Here is a 14,391-nt window from a genome sequence, read left to right as displayed (position 1 = left end):
GACACGGGTTCGTGCCCCAGTCCGGGAAGATCCCACATGCCGTAGAGCAGCTGGGCCTGTGAGCCTTGGCCACTGAGCCTGCGCATCCAGAGCCTGTGCTCCATCTGCAACAGGAGAGGCCACAACAGTGAGAGGCCCACGTACTGCAAAAAAAAAAAAAAAGATTACAAAGTAAGAGGACATGGAGCTCACCTTCCCCTACAAACACTTTGTTATACAGCAGAAGCTCACACAACAATGTAAAGCAATTGCACTCCAATAAAGTTGTTAAAAAAAAATACATCTACATGTGGAATAATTCTCTTGGGAAACTAACTTTAAACTGGCAGAAGAATTCTTATACAGCTAAGACTGCAAGAAAGAGTCTCATGTAATCAGATGGGACAGGAAGAAAAGCATCTGGTCAAGACCTGTGTCCCTGGGAGGGCTCTAGGAGGAAAAGGAAACTTGCATGGGCAGTCACTCACCCTCGGGGGTAAGTGGGTTGAGCCATGTACTGGACATCCCAGTCCTGGAGTCCTGTGCATAGGAGACAAGCCCTTGGTTGCCTAGAGAACCACTGGACAGATAAAAAGGCTAGAGAAGCCTAGACTCAACTCATGACAAGTGTGAGAATGCTGGCTTGCCACCAAACAGGGTGGAGACAGGTCTGCCTTAGTGGCTGCTCCCTCACGTCCCTCCACAATCTGAACTGAGTGAAACACCATGGCCCCATTCACTTCATGCCACAACTTGGCACTGGACCTAGGGCAGCCAGGTCCTGGGAAAAGATTCAGTGTAGGGACACAGAGGCAGACTTGGTGCCTGGAGTGTGGCCTAGGTGTTGGAGAGGCAGCCATTTGTGGTGCTTATTCACAAAGCACTAAAGAAAAAGCTCAGATTTCTGAAAGCAGTGCAACTGGTTCAATTCCCACAACCACAACACTGATCCCGTCACAGCCTAGTAAGTGCTCCAGTCCTGCCTACAATATGCCAGCCACAACCTTGCACTAGATCTGGGATGACAACAACAGGGGAAAAGATGAGAACTTGGGCTGCATCTGAACAGAGCCACAGACACCTACACAGGCAGCTCATTGGACCTCTGTAAGTACACGAGCCCCACTTACTTCAGCACTCCCATCCTGAGGGAGGAAATAAAACAGACACTTAGCAGAACAGAGCCAACTTGAGCCTAACCCTCAGGGCTTCTGCTCCAGCAACTTGAGAGCAGACCCGACCCTGGACAGGACAACTGACACTGAGCAGAAAGGAAGTCTCCCTTCATACCTTGGGCATGCTCTAGCTGCTCCAACACCAGCCATGTGCCTTATCAAGTGGTCAACACACTATGAGGAAACACATGGCTCATGTCCACATCAAATCTAGCCCTCACACCAAAGACACTGGACATACACAGTCTACACAGGGATGTTCCCACATAAAAACACCTTCAAGACCACAGAAGATAATTGTTTCACCTAAATCCATAGATGCAGACAAAGGTAGGTGAAGTGAAAAAGCAGAAGGACTACTCTCAATTGAAAGAAGTTGGTAATAAAAATGTTAGCTGAATTAAGACAGAGAATTGCCCTAAGCACAGATCATTTTAACAAGAAATTAGAAACTATAAAGAAGACCTGATAAAAAATAAATAATTCAATTTCTGAGATAAAAAGCACTTTAGAATCAATGAATAGCAGATTAAAGACACAGAAGAACGCATAAGTTTTCTGGAAGATAGAGTAATGAAAATCACCCAATCAGATCAGGAGGCAGAAAGGCAAATTAAAAAACTGAAAATGACATAAGATATCTAAGGGATAATATAAAAACATGTCATAGCCACATTATAGGGGTCCAAAAGAAGAGAGAGGAGAGGATCAAAATGCATTTGCAGAAATTATGGGGGAAAATTTCCCAAATCTAAAGAGAGAAACAGATACCCAGGTATAGGAAGCACAGAGGGTCCCAAACAAGATGAACCCAAAGAGACCCACACCAATATATATCATAATCAAAACGGCAAAAGTTAAAGATGAATAAAAATTTTTAAAGGCAGCAAGAAAAAAAAAAGGCATATACGAAGAAATTCCCATAAGGATATCAACTGATTTCTCTGCAGAAACTTTGCAGGGCAGAAGGGAGTGGCATGATATATTCAAAGTCCTGAAAGGAAAAAACCTGCAAGCTAGGATACTCTATCCAGCAAGATTATCATTTAGAATAGAAGGAGAGGTAAAGATTTTTCTCAGATAAGCAAAAAGTATAAGAAATCAGCAATACTAAACTTATCCTAAAAGAAATGTTAAAGGGTCTTTTCTAGACAGAAAAGAAGCAAAAATCTATAGAAAAGGTGAAATACCAATAGAAAAGGCAAATATAGAGTAAGAATTAAAGATCACTTATATAAGCCACCATGTAGACTAAAAAAACAAAAAATGTAAAAGCAAATATAACTACAATAAACCGTAAAGGGATAATGATGAAGACATAAAATATGAAATTAAAAACACAAAATTAGTAGAGGGGAGTAAAATATGTGTATCATTTAAAACATGTTTGAACTTAAATGATTATCAGTTTAAAGTAAGTAGATATAATTATGGGTCAACATATATGAACCCAATGGTAACCACAAATTAAAAACCTACAATGGATACACAAAAACCACAAAGAAACTCAAGCATACTACAAAAGAAAATCATCAAATCATAAGAGAAACAAAAAGAAGAAATAAACAAAGAAGAACTACAAAACAACTGGAAAACAAGTAATAAAAAGCAATAAGTACATACCTATCAAAAATTACTTTAAATGTCAATGGATTAAATGCCCCAAACAAAAGACATAGTGGCTGATTGTATTAAAAAAGACCCTTCAATATGCTGCATACAAGAAACTCACTTCAGGGCAAAGGACACACACAAATTGAAAGTGTGGGGATGGAAAAAGATATTTCATGCAAAAGGAAACAACAAGAAAGCAGGGGTAGCAATACTCATATCAGACAAAATAGACTTTAAAACAAAGTCTATAATGAAAAATGAAGAATGGCATTATATAATAAAGGGATCAATACAAGAAGAGGATATTACACTCATTAACATATACACATCCAATATAGGAGCATTTAAATATATAAAGCAAAACTAACAGACATAAAGGGAGAAATTGACAATAATACAACAATAATAGGTGACTTTAGCACCCCACTGACGTCAATGGAAAGATCATTCAGAAGGTAAATCAATAAGGCAAGAGAGGTTTTAAATGACCCAATAGACCAGTTGACTTAATTCATATCTATAGGACATTAAATCCAAAAAAAAAAAAAGCAGAATACACATTCTTTTCAATTGCACATGGAATGTTTTGCAGGATAGATCACATATAGATCACAAAACAAACCTTAACAAATTTAAGAGGATAAAAATGATATTCTGCATTTTTTGTGACTACAATGGTATGACACTACAAATCAACTACAGAAAGAAAAATGGGAAGAGAACAAATGTGGAGATTATGCAGCAACAACAACAAAAAACCCCCACAGAAACACAATGTGTCATTGATTAAATCAAAAAGGAAATCAGAAAATACCTTGAGAAAAAGAAAAATAGAAACACAACTTTCCAAAATCTATGGGATGCAGCAAAAGCAGTTCTAAGAGGGAAAATCATAGGGATATGGGCCTTCCACAAGAAACAAGAAAAATCTCAAATAAACAACCTAACCTACCACTTAAAAGAATTAGATAAAGAAGCATAAACAAACCCCAAAATCTGCAGAAGGAAGGAAATAATGAAGGCCAGAGAGGAAATGAATTAAATAGAGATTTTAAAAAAAAAGTAGAAAATATCAGTAAAACTGAGAGTTGACTTTTTGGAAAGATAAACAAAATTGAAAAACCTTTAGGCAGGCTTACCCAGAAGAAAAGAGAGATGATCCCAAATAAACAAAATAAAAAAGAAAGAGGAGAAATAACAATGAAACCACAGAAATACCAAGAGAATGTTATGAACAATTATATGCCAACATATTAGACAACCTAGAAGAAGTGGACAAATTTCTAGAAAGATACAGCCTGCCAAGACTGAGCCAGGAAGAAACAGACAATTATAACAGACCAATCACTAGAAATGAAACTGAATCTGTAATTAAAATAAGACAAAACTCTCAGCAAACGAAAGTCCAAGACCCTAGACAGTTACACAAGGGAGTTCTACCAAACTTATAAATAACATCCATGCTTTTCAAACTATTGCAAAATGTAAAGAGGAGAGAACACTCCCAAATGGTAACTATAGTTACCAATTAGATATTTATATCCTTCCAGAAAAAGAAACAAATAAACAAACAAAAAATAATAATATTTCAAATTGCTTTAAAATGCCAAATGGTAATCAGGTCATGTTATAAACTAATCCCTTGCCAAAATTAATGTTTTAACTTAGATATGTCCTATGAGAAAAGTAACTCAAGCCAGTAAGTATTGGTTTTAGTATTAATGAAAATGAAACTGGCTAAACCAATCATTTTGGTTTGCAAAAACTCCCTTTTCACCTTCATCACATCAGAGAAATTTCATCTCAGCTTGTGTGTGAGTCAAATTTTATACTAGGATACAAATGTTAAAATATATCAACTGCCTCAAACTGATTTTTTTAGGTAAAATAAATCAAATCTCCCCTTCCTCTTAAAATGGGAAATGCCTCAAAAATGCTGCTTTTATAATGATTACTACCTGGTATAGAATTTGAGAAATGTCTGGTGATGGCATGGTAAGAAAAGTGTCAAATTTTAATTCACATTTGGTGACAGAATGAATAGCATGGCTTAGTCAGGAGCACAGGTTTATATATCAGGCCTATTAAAGTTCACATCATCTGTACTAGCTGAGCCCTTGGTGGGGTCATTAAGCATATGTGCCTTTGCTTCTTCATCTGAAAAATGAGGTCTGAATGACCTTTGGCCAGGGTCAATGTTGGAGTGAGGAAAAACACAATACATATGTGTGTGCATGTGTGTGTGTGTGTTTGTGTGTACATATATACATATATATATATCATACATGGCACTTAATAATAGGAATGTGGATTAATTCATAGCCATTATGTAGTCCAACATTTAATATTTCTTTCCTTCTTTCTAATAATATTGTTTTTATTTTTGATGACTATGACTAAGACCTGTGATTGATCCATATAAAAAAAATAACTACTATAAATGTTTTATAGTGAGTTCAGGTAAACTTTAGCTTTGTGTGTTATGATCACAATTTAAATACATATGGAAACAAATAAACATATAAATAAATAGGTCAGTTTATATATATATATATATACCTATATATATATATATATAATATATATAGTTTTTAAATTAGTAATATACAAAAAGAAGTGTTTACTAAATTCACCCAAAGTACAACCTGCTAATTTTGGATGGTAAAGTATGGGTGATTGTTAGATTATTCTTTTTTGTTTTTAATTTTCAAAAATTTTCCAAAAATAAAAGTGCCAGTGTTTAATTTTGTCTTGTATTTTACTATTCCATATATTCATATTTTAAAAGTTATCTCTGCAAGATTGGAGGTTCTTATCCTTTGTGTGGATGTTGCTAAATTCATATTAAGTTAAATTTACTTTGAAAACAGGAAATTGATTTAAATTAAATTAATTGGAAAATAGGAAAAATGGCAAATAATATTTATTGAAGAAACAGAGACAAGAATATATTTGGACAGTTCTTGGAAGGCATGGGACAGAGTATCAGATCATTGGGGCACTGGGTCCAGCAGTGAGACCTGGTAGGTTGGCTGTGAGGAGCCATTTGAAAGAAGCAGATGGCTCATTTCTAAGGCTATGAGAAGAATATGTTCATTTCACTGTTTTTGTAGGAGTTGCCCTGCTTGATATTCTCCTCCTCAATAATATTCAGTTTTCTCCACAATGGAAAAGTGAGAGAAGCTTATCTAATTGAAGGTCATCTGTAGGATATAAAAAGGTAAAGGATATAATCTGCGATACTGAATTGTCTTGATACACATTGCAAGTTTAAATTTGGGTTCTTATATTACCTTACTGGAATGTATATATAAGCAGATACGGAAAGATAGTAAATATGTGTGGAAACAAAATAAACAAAGAAATGTGGTATCATTTATTTATCAAGCACCAAAAACTTTGAGACATAGGACAAGTAATTTCTAAATAACCACCGTAGATCAAAGGGGAGTGACAGATGAAAGAGGTGAAAGATAAAAGCTAGAGTTCTACCCAGTTTACCCTAAATATCTGATGCAGTCTTTTATGTAAGGTTTGTGGCTTTAAGGAAACTTTAAAAATACAGTATAAAATCCCCAAAGTGTCGCTGTGCATAGCAAATTGCCCCTCTCTGAGAGCTTAGATATTGATATACAGGGTTTGATTTATACTTTTGACATCACAGCCAAAAAAATGTCATGACTCTGTGAGAAGTTTCTGAAGTTAGCAAAGTGAAATGTTTAACACAAATATATTTTAATGTAAGAAAAATAATTGAGTTGAGACAATATTATAACTGGCTTCAGATTCTATTTATTTGGTTTGTCTATGGTTTATTATTGAGACTCTGATTTGAAGTACTCATAACAGGAATAACTTGTGCAATGAAGAATTTGGGAAATCTCTGAGAAAGTACTGAGCAAATACTCTTCATTTAGTTGAGATTAAGTTGCCTCCTTATTGTTTCAAGTTGATTATTAACTCTCCTGCACATTTCATTTTAGCTCATTCCTTTGGAAAGAATCCTTTATTAACACGAGACCATTAAACTTAGAGTTTAAATTTTTTTAAATTATTTTTAAATGTGATTTCTTTTGACATTTAACAATACACAGCAAAGGTGTTTATTTTCTCTCCCTTTGGAATACATGGAAGAGTCATTTAATTGGTAGTGTTTCAATCAGGGAAAAACAAGGTAATTACACTTTGATTTTCCCATTTGATGACCCTGATTTCATATACATAAATTAGTAGCTAGCTAGATATATCTTGTTTACATATATTGTTTTCGTGTTCCTGGACATCAAAGAAACTACATTGTACTGTACACATAAATCAACCAAAACATCCAACAAGTAGCATCATTTTCTTATTGAAGATACTCCCATGCATTCAAGATATGCCAGTGATGGATAAGTGGAGGTGGGGATATCCTTTCTCTTATCTGCAGCTTAGACTGCTAGGAGCCCTAATCACTGAACACAATGGATCTGTAAAGAAAGAAACGTTGCTCAGGGTAGGAAAAATCTTCATGCAAACTGAAGACTTTGTTTGCTCCAAGTCTGGCAGTCAGAAAAGTCAGAGAAATATTCCTGAGCCTGACAGTGATTTTGCCGAGGTGTGGCACAGACAGTGAGGAGAGAGATGAGAATTAGAAAAATAATAAAATAACTGGCACTTTAGTGACACTTATTTCCCTGAATATAAGCCCAATGTTAATTGTCTGAATCATCAATCCCTTAGTCATCAGTTATGAGGTGTAGTGTGTTTGTATATATTCAGTTTAGTAAGACTGTGTTCTTTTGAAAATTCTTATCTCAAAAGACTTAAGTAAATCCTTTGAAATTTAAAGATCTAAATTTGAGTTCAACTGATACCACATGGCCTGAAAAGATGAGAAATTCCCATACTCTATAACAGTTTTAAAAGTACTGTCCACAGTTTGTAAAAAATCTTGGTCATGAAAATAGGAAATGGCTTTTCCCATCTCTTTAAACAAAATACTCCTTCATTCAAGCTTAATTTGTTCTTAGTCTTTTGACTTATTATTATTATTTTTGTAGAAGTAAACCATAGCTGAACAGCAGGAAAAAAAAAACAAAACATACATGAACAAAAATAAAAAATAAACACTCCATTTTCAGGCAAATAGAGCTAACTCAGTAAAAAAAAAAAACACAAACAAACAAAAAAAGTTTACATTTGTCATTTAAATGAAATTATTCATCAAATCACCACCTGGTTTTTTTCTTGGTTAGGTATTAAGTAATTCTTATTAAGCTCTTGGAATAAAAATTAGGTTTTGCCCTTTTCTAAGTATATTGTATTCTAACAAGGAATTCTTAAAATATCTGTCAAAACTTGAAGAAATAAATAGAATAATTGTCAAAGCAATGTTTCTAAAGAAGATGGTAAGTGAAAGCCCCATGTAAGGGGGAGAGCTTTGTGTGAGGTTACATAATCAGGAATATCCAGAGACTTTTTCAAAGTACACTCACCTAGCAACACCCTTCTACATGCCACCTGGGCCTTATAAACAACACCTTAAGGTGAATCGGAGTCAGCAGTGATGAAGGGGAAATTGCTGGGAGATGTATATTTGAAAAAAATATTTTATAATTTAAAAAAAATCAATATGAAGAAGCTCTAACTGCAGTTTGTGGTTCAGATCTGTTCCTCATTCAATCTTTAATCCTGTCCTGCTTGAGATAAACTGCTTAGACAGGAGGGTAAGGGATTGAAAAACACAAAAAATTCAATCCTTCTCATTCATCATGTTATTAAATAGCAAATTTTTAGCAATCATTATAAAATTTTGGCATTTATATCACACCTGGCAGTGGGCTGGACATTTTACCAGTATTGTCTCATAGAATGTTCACACATGTAACATGAAATGAATGTTTTTACCCTCTTGTTTCACAGAAAATAAATCTAAAATTCAGAAAGATTCCATTACCCTTAATCACAAAAATAAAGTCCAAAGTATTCTTCCCAGATTTTTTTGTAGGATCAAAGAAATTTCCATCAACTCTTGGAAAGCAGCTATGTATATATTAACAGATAACAATTCATACGTGAGGATTCTGAGTTGTAGCATGTACTTGGTTGTCCCCAGCAGCTCACATCCTGAATTATCACTGGAATACATTTTATTAGAAGCATTGGATTTTGTGTAGCACCACTATTACCCCATTTTTTATGCAGTGGTATAATAGATAGATATTATAAATTAATATATAGAGTCTTCCCTGGTGTTCCAGTGGTTAAGACTCTGGGCTTCCAGTGCAGGGGGCATGAGATCGATCCCTGGTCAGAGAACTAAGATCCCACATGCTGCATGGCATTGTCAAAAAGTAAAAGTAGAAAAAAAAGAGAAATTAATAAGTATATCATTTTTCCTGAATTATTAAAAAAGTTTTCTGAATATCAATTTTTAAGATAAAAATCTTAATGTGTTTATGCAGCATATGATATTCACCATTGCTTATCTTTCAAATCTATTTCCTTTTTGCTTTAATCATTTTAAATTTATTCCACAAATATTTATTGTGTGCCTGTGAGGCACTACACTAAATTCTGGGTATCCTTACATGAAAAAAACAAGCCTCTCCTTTCAAGTGACTTGCATTCACATGGGAGTAGATTGAAAGGTAAAGTGACAACTGGATATGTGTTAGGCTTGCATTTTGCCAATAAGGTATTGGTCATTTGGGGATCATGAGTTTAACTGGTACATTGAGTTCATTTTGGAATAGGTTAGGTAGAGAGAAGATTTTAATTGAACTTAAAAATATATTTTTTACTGTCAGTTTTTGGAGTAGAGAGGGACTGGCATACTGGTTTTAATATGATTATTTAACTATCTAGCTATAATTTATATACTTATGTGTTTTTTTACAGGAGATTTTCTATAATAATTGCAGTAGAATATCGTTAGGCACATTTGTTTTGGAAGATCACATATTAAGCAACTGGAAGTACAGGGTTTTCACTTACTGAGATGGGTGAGACAGCATAAAAAGTATATTTAGAGAGCTTTTATCAGGAGGTTGCATTTTGGCAATGTTAGGTTTGTGATGGAATTTTGGGTTTAGGTGGGTTGTCCAGTGAACAATTGGATAAATGAGTTTGGAGTTCCTGGGAGAGCCCTGGGTTAGTGATACAAATTTAGAAGCTTATAGTTCATATTTATAATCATGGGGTAAGTATATATAGACCAGAAAAGATGGGAATGAAAGAAGAGATGTCTGAGAACTGAGTTAATATAAAAGGGTCAGCATTAGGTTGGAGAGGAAGAGGAACAAAAAACACACATTCAGAGGAAGCAGCCAGTGAGGCAGGAATACTGAGGCTGGCAAACCAAAAATCAAGTGAAGAAACTGCTTCAAAATCGAGGGGTGATTACCCAGGCCAAATGCTTCAGTAACATGGGGGCTTGACCAATGGATTAATGAGCAACCTTGACAAGAGCAGTTTCAGTGCTGTGAGGTGAAAGCCTGACTGGAGTGAGTTTAAGAGAGAATGGGAGAAAGAGAAATTGAAGCAGCGAATACAGACAATTTTGCATTCCATGTGTTCTTCCATTACAACATCAATGATGACAGTGAATATGATTTCAGTGGGCTTATGCTAATGTGAAATAAAAGCACAGACATTTTAGAAATGAAAATGGACCAGATGGGTGCTGTCTGCTTATTTGGAGACACATTTTAATTCCATTGAGCTCAATTATGACTCCCTAGTAAAGTCTCTCAAAATATGCATTTCATGGCATTCTTACCAATGTGAAAAATATGTTTTACATGTGTTTTTTATTAGGGAAAAGTCCTGTAACCTTTCTTCACTTTCCAGTTATGTCATATTTTGTATTTATTTTATTACTCTTTAGTACACTAATGATTTATCTTGAGAGGCATCATAGTTTCATTGTGATTAACAGTGCAGACTATGGGGTTTCAAATCCCAGCTCAGCTTCTATGGGTTTTGTGACCTTGAGGGGTTTATACCCCAGTTTTTTAATTGGTAAATGAAGATAATTATAATGCATACCTCATAGTGTAGTCTCAGGGGGGCAAATGAGTTAATACATATTAAAAGACTTAGAAAAGTACTTGGCATGTAATAAATACTCAATATGTATGTTGTTATTATATTTGAAATAATATTTATACATAATAAATTGGCAAATGAGAAACAAGTAGACTGGACTCTAAAGATTTGAAATAGAATTGAACCAATTTGAAATACTGTGCTTTACAAATTAAGAAGTTCTTTTATATATTGAAATTGTCAAATTTCAAAATCAAATAAGTAATAAACTTGCAATAATAAATTAGTGTCCACCCCTGTAAATTGGGGAGATGAAGGGTATTGTATGGCCTACCTCATAGAATACTTGGAAAAATTAAGGGATATATCACATGTAAAGTATTCAGCACAGAGCTTTGAATATAATAAGTACTGAAATCTTGGCTATAATAATAATTATTATTATATTAATTTTATTATTTTATTATTAATATTGTTATTTTTATTATTTCCTTCTGTAGATGATTTTCTCCTTTGTCTTTTTTACAACATCCTTACCTATAGTGTTGTGGCAGAGGATGCTAAGGTACCACCAGTACTGATGTTTTCCTTTTGGTAATAGAGCCTTCTGAGTTTTAGTTAGGCACACATCTTCCTAGCTAGAGATTACATTAACCACTTTCTCTGCAATTAAGTGTGGTTATATGAGCAAGTTCTTGAATAAGACATATGTGCAAAAACATATATATATATGTTATATATTATTACATATATATTATATATATATATATATGTAAGTTCCAGGTCTTTCCATGAAAACAACTGAGCAGAAGCATTCCTCTTTCTTTTTATCCCTTCCTATGGGCTGTGAAGGATAAAACGTTCTGATGAGTAACTTGGACCAGGCAGAGTAGGCCAACACTCTGGGACAGTGGTTTGTAAAATGTGGTCCTTAAAACAGCAGCATCTGTTTCCTCTAATATGTGGGAACTTGTTATAAATGCAAATTTATGGGTCTTATCCCAGACCTACCAAATCACAAACTCTGGGGGTGAACTCAGCAATCAGTTTGACAAATCTTCCAGGGGATTCTGATACATATATTTTTCAGAACCACATCCTTAGGGAATAACAGAACATAAGGTAGAAGGCCCCTGGGTCTCCGGATGACCTCATAGAGCAGAACCACCTGACCTCCATAGACTGTCTATATTTACATGAGAGAGAAATAAGTTTCTATTTTGCTTGAGCAACTGGATTTTTATGACCCTTTGTTACAGCAGTCTAGTGGGTGCTCTGTTTAAAATAATTGGGTAGTTTTTTAAGTAACCTCTGTACTGCTCTCCATGGTGGCTGTATCAATTTACATTCCCACAAACCGTGCAAGAGAGTTCCCTTTTCTCCACACCCTCTTTAGCATTTATTGTTTGTAGATTTTTTTGATGATGGCCATTCTGACCAGTGTGAGACGATACTTCGTTTTGTTTTGATTTGTATTTCTCTAATAATTAGTGATGCTGAGCATCTTTTCATGTTTTTGTTGGCCATCTGTGTATCTTCTTTGGAGAAACATCTATTTAGGTTTTCTGCCCATTTTTTGACTGGGTTGGTTTTCTTTTGATATTGAGCTGCATGAGTTGTTTATATATTTTAGAGATTAATCCTTTGTCAGTTGTTTCATTTGAAAATATTTTCTCCCATTCTGAGGGTTGTCTTTTCATCTTGTTTGTAGTTTCCTCTGCTTTGCAAAAGATTTTAAGTTTCATTAGGTCCCATTTGTTTATTTTTGGTTTTATTTCCATTACTCTGGAAGGTGGGTCAAAAGCGATCTTGCTGCAATTTATGTCAAAGAGTGTTCTTCCTATGTTTTCCTCTAAGAGTTTTATAGTGTCTAGCCTTAAATTTAGGTCTTTAATCCATTTTAAGTTTATTTTTGGGTATGGTGTTATGGAGAGTTCTACTTTCATTCTTTTTCATGTAGCTGTCCAATTTTCCCAGCACCTGTTATTGAAGAAACTGCCTTTTCTCTATTGTATATCCTTGCCTTCTTTGTCATAGATTAGTTGACCATAGGCCAGCAATCCTACTACTGGGCATATACCCAGAGAAAACTATAACTCAAAAAGACACATGCACCCCAATGTCCACTGCAGCACTATTTACAATAGCAAGATCATGGAAGCAACATAAATGCCCTTGACAGACGAATGGATAAAGAAGATATGGTACATATATACAATGGAATATTACTCATCTATAAAAAGGAATGAAATTAGGTCATCTGTAGATACGTGGATGGACCTAGAGACTCATACAGCGTGAAATAAATCAGAAAGAGAAAAACAAATATCATATATTAATGCATATATGTGGAATCCAGAAAAATGGTACAGATGAACCTGTCTGCAAGGCAGAAATAGAGACACACACATAGAGAACAAACATATGGACACCAAGAGGGGAAAGGGGGTGGTGGTGGGATGAATTGGAAGCTTGGGACTGACATATATACACTAACTAATATGTATAAAATAGATAAGTAAGGAGAACCTGCTGTATAGCACAGGGAAGTCCACTTCGCTATACAGTAGGAGCCAACACAACATTGTATAACAACTATATCCTCCCCCACAATGTATTTGAGCCTGAGGAAATGATAAAAATAAATAAATAAATAAAATGGTAAGGTATTTTTTGGTCTCTCTGTTTATTACCAGCTAACAATAATGGGCACTAAAAGTAATATTTTACATGAACATATATTAATAATCAAATATGATTTGTTGAAGAGTGGGAAAAATTGACTGGCTTTCAATTTGCTGGACCTACTAATCAAAAACACACTATATACAAGAGGACTTTGGACACTGGAAAGGACAGGAAGGATCCCTGTGTGGCTGGGTAGGATTAAAGAAAGAAGAAGTGAAAAAGAAGAGGAGAGGGAACAGGACAGGACCTGCGCCCCTGGGGGGGAGCTGAGGAGGGGAGATGTTCCCACATCCAGGGAAGCCCCCTCACCAATGGGGGAATCAGTTGGGACAGAAGAGGAGAATCTGTGGCTGTCAGGGAAGGGTGGAACAGCTGGCCTGTGGCAGACAGGACAGAGTGAGACCTACACAGACAGTCCAGGCCACAGCCCTGCATGCCCCAGACTGGGATGTGTGTCTGCCGGTGCACACAGGGGCTGGGACCTGGAACATGGGTATTGGAGAACAAATCCAGGGAGAGGACTGCTGTTGGCTGATAGGACACAGCCTGAGGGAATGGCAGGGAGGAACTCTGCAACTGAGAATGCTTGTGAAGGAAATCCAGGCTACCATAGAAACAAGGCACCACTGCTGAGTGATGCACAGGGGGTGGAGCTGCCATTTCAGCCTCTCTCTCCCCACGAGCCAGGCCTGCTCCCCCCAGGTGCTAGGAAAGGCCCCCCCACCAGGGCTGGCTTTCATGCATCTGCCACAAGGCCCTAGGAAAGGACCCTGCTGAGGCTGGCACACATGTGCCTGCTGCCAGGTTCTAGGAAAAATCCTCCAGCAGGGCCGGCCTTCATGCACCTGCCACTGAGCTCTAGGAAAGGCCCCCACCAGGGCTGGCCTACACGTGCCTGCCACTG

Source organism: Orcinus orca, chromosome 13, assembly GCF_937001465.1.
Source record: "Orcinus orca chromosome 13, mOrcOrc1.1, whole genome shotgun sequence".
NCBI classification, from domain to species: Eukaryota; Metazoa; Chordata; class Mammalia; order Artiodactyla; family Delphinidae; genus Orcinus; species Orcinus orca.
The sequence above is the reverse complement of the archived record's forward strand: the minus strand, read 5'-3'. Positions refer to the sequence as shown.